This window comes from Macrotis lagotis, chromosome 1, assembly GCF_037893015.1.
Source record: "Macrotis lagotis isolate mMagLag1 chromosome 1, bilby.v1.9.chrom.fasta, whole genome shotgun sequence".
Classification (NCBI taxonomy): domain Eukaryota; kingdom Metazoa; phylum Chordata; class Mammalia; order Peramelemorphia; family Peramelidae; genus Macrotis; species Macrotis lagotis.
Window position 1 is genome coordinate 224,891,099 of NC_133658.1, and position 3,933 is coordinate 224,895,031.

At 36.6% G+C, this 3,933-nt stretch overlaps 1 pseudogene; it reads left to right on the forward strand.

Annotated features, from left to right (window-relative positions):
• The first annotated feature begins 384 nt into the window (after positions 1 to 384).
• Positions 385 to 2,682, forward strand: LOC141522596 (receptor expression-enhancing protein 6 pseudogene; annotated as a pseudogene).
• Positions 2,683 to 3,933: the final 1,251 nt, after the last annotated feature.

Here is a 3,933-nt window from a genome sequence, read left to right on the forward strand (position 1 = left end):
TTCCCCCCTATAATTTATATAGAATCTAATCAAGCATTGTGTATAATCAAAAATACTATATGTTTGAATATTTTATTCAGCAACGTCAAGAAAAAAAAGAAATTTTTTTTCATCCTATGAAATCTTGAGTTTTGGTCACAAAGTAAGTATTCAATTCAACTTATTTCAATTCAATTAAATTGCTGATTAAATAAGAATTATTTTGCATGTGTTTGCCTTCAATATGTAGGAAAGTGGAATGACAACAAAGCAAGAAAAAAGAATGCCAGAGGGAATCCCACCACACCTTGCTGGATTCTAGTAAATTGACCTCTAACTCAATGAGTTCTTTTATAGAAGATAATTTACAAGACTTGCAACAGATTCCTTGTTATTTTTGACTATATGAATGTGATCAGAATTCCATCCAGGTCTGGAAAGGTAGGGTGCTATGTATTAGTGTGATGGAAGAACTGAATTTGTATCTTATATTGGGTTCTTGCTAATTGTGAGAAATTTAGAAATTATTAAAAATTTCAAAACTCAGTTCTCGCTATTTTAAAATGGGTATAATTCTACTATCTAACTCATACAATTGCTAGAAGAATCCAATATTATAACATATACAAAATGCTCTGATAATTTTAAAATAAGGGCGGCTAGGTGGCGCAGTGGATAAAGCACAAGCCCTGGAGTCAGGAGTACCTGGGTTCAAATCTGGTCTCAGACACTTAATAATTACCTAGCTCTGTGGCCTTGGGCAAGCCACTTAACCCCATTTGCCTTGCAAAAGCCTAAAAAAATCTTAAAATAATACATGACTAATATTATAATTACAAACATTACAATTACTGCTATTATTATTAAGTTCTACAAATAAAATGTGAGTTGGATCCCAAATCTGACAGAAGACTGACTACATTTAACATGGGAAATTGCAATAATATTAAAGGATTCTCAACTGTTTCTCAATATTAATTTTTTATAGATACAGAGGCAAGTGTTTTAGTTCCAAATAATGAAACACCACAAATTTTATAGGTTTAAAGATGAGAAGCACTCAAAATATAATCCATAGGCAAATGGCAGCAAATGTAATTTCCCTACAACAAAGCGAGTAAAACCTAAATGGTTTATCATGTTAAAGTAAATTTTCAAAATGTATTTCATTTGAAAATAAAAGACGGGAGATAGAAAAATCCCATTTAAAGTACTATAGGGAGGGACAGTGGAAACCTGAAGGTAGTGCTGTTGCCCACTGAAGAAAAAAGATGTGGAAAAAGTTTCCCAAGCTGTGAGTTTGTGAGCATTTGCTCTGCGGAGGTGACTCAAGTAAATGGCTGGGGTGGTGGTCGTAGCCACTGACTGATGGAGCAGGAGTAGCAGATGGATCGCAGGTCCTGAAGCCCCCAAACTGCTGTTCCTTCCTTCCATGAAAAAGAAGTCAGTTCATGGGGAACATTAAATTGTTGGTCTGTGCAGATTGTAAAACTGACTGACCCTTTGTGGATGACAGAAATAATTTTAAGGTGGCTTTGGGCAGTGTTTTCAATGGGACTAAGGAATCTTACAGAAATTTTCCAAGGGGTTAATACCTTTTTACCAAGATATATCTAAGATTCTCCATTGACTATCAAGGTAGAGAGCACAAAATGAAGGGAGCATTGCTAACTTGCATCTTGATTCACATCTGAAAAGATGACTGATTCCTTTCTTAAGGAGAAGAATTGGGTCTAAAGAAAGCATTACCAGTACAGTGTGATTGAGACTACTGAATATAAAACAGATCAAGAATTCTTATGAGATGGGAATTTTCTTTATCTTTTAATATATACCATCCAATAAATTCCAGAAATGAAAACTTTGAAAATAAAATAATTGTAGAAAATATAAAGTAATTGGGAGTCTACCTGCAAAGACAAATCAAGAAAATATAAGAAAAAAATTGTCAAATATTTTTCTCAAAAATAGAATCAGATACAGCAGCTGAAGGAGCATGAGGTTGGAGGGAGGGAGGGAAGGGGAGGGGAGGGATCTCGGTTCCGAGGTACTGGGAGCCTGGAGAGGGAGGCTCGGCTGGCACTGCTGCAGAGTAGTGGAGTAGGTCCAAGCTCGCTCAGACCCAGTCTGGCCATCGTCAGTCCCTTTTCCCCCCACCACTTCCCAGCAGCCATGGCCAGCCTGAAGTTTCCAGAGGTTCCTGGAGCAGAAAAACATCATCACCGACTTCTTGGGGAAGCTGGAGGAACTCTCCAGCATCAAAAAATATTAAGTGACAACAGGTTTCACTGTCTTCCTGGGTCTTTAAATCATCTTTGGGTATGGTGCCTCCCTGATCTGCAATCTCATCAGAAGGCCATTCATTGAAAGCCCCAACAAAGATGACTATATCACTTGGCTAACCTACTGAGTGGTCTACAGCATATTTGGCCTGGCTGTGTTTTTCTCTGAACTCTTTCTTTTCTGGTTCCCCTTCTACTGTGTAGGGACGTGCATCTTCTTGCTGTGGTGCATGCTGCCAGTGGCCTGTAATGGCTCCCAGATCTTATATTGTCACCTGATCCGCTCTATCTTCCTGAGACATCAAGCTTCCATGGACAGCCTGGTGAATAACCTGAGGGGACAAGCCCTTCGACACAGCAGCTAATTTGACCCCGGGAAGTAATCAATGCAGGAATGATTCATCCACTGAAAAATAAGTGACGAGATCATCTCTGAGTCAGAGGTTTCAAATAACTGGACACGCTCCACCAGGGACCATGGCCCCTAATGTTGGCCCACGTCTTAAGCAGCTGATCCCTCTCAGCTGTATCTCCCCAATCAAATCCACCTTCTTGGACTTTAAGGCATTAGAGAAGTCTCTGGACGTGGTCTGGGGAGGGACCTCTGGCCATCTAGGTTCTATCAGCCTCCACCAAGGGCCCTGTTGGTGCTCAGAATTCTTTTAAATGTACCATTGACCATCTATCTGCCTCTGGCCCCCTAGACTCACCACTGCCCCCCCCCCATAGGTAGCTAGATGTGTCCTGGCTATTCCAGCTGCCTATGTATTAAAAAAAAATCCTACACAGGCAAAAATAAAATAAAATAAAATCAGATATAAATAACTGGGAAAATGTCAATTGTTGGTGGGTAGGTTAGCCTAACATAATAAAAATGATAATTCTTCCTAAAATTAAATTACTTAGACAATGTCATACCAATCTAACTACAAAAATTATTTTATAGAGATAGAAAATAGTAACAAAATGTATCTGGGAGAACAAAAGGTCAAGAATATCAACATTAATTAATGGGAAATGCAAAGTAAGATGACAGTCTTAACATTCCTAAAATTATATTATAAAGCAGTAGTTCTCAAAACTGTTTGGTACTGGATAAGAAAAGAATGATGACTCAGTGGAATAGATTAGGAACAAAAGTAACAGTAGTAAGTGACTGTAATAATCTCTTGTTTGATAAATTCACAAACTTCAAATTCTGGCATAAGAAATCATTATTTGACAAATAACTGGGAAAATTGGAAAATGATATGACAGAAATTATACTTAGATCATTATTTCATACCTATACCAAGATAAAGTTGAAATGAGTACAGGATTTAGACATAGGATGTTATTATAAGTCAATTATGAGAACACGGAATAGTCTGTCAAAATTATTGAAAGCAAAGAAGTTTATGATCAAAGAAAATATAGATAACATAGCAAAAGTAAAAAATGTGTAATGTTGATTACATTAAATTGAAAAGTTTTTGTACAAATAAAACCAATGTAATCAAGATTAAAAGAATGTAGAATATTTGGGAACAATTTTTCATCTATTTTTTTTCTGATAAAGGATTTATAAAATATAGAGAGAATTGAGTCATTTTTAAAAGTACAAAGCATTTTCAGATTGATAATTGGTAAAAGGATATGAAAGCAAGATGAAGAAATCCAAGATGAAGATGAA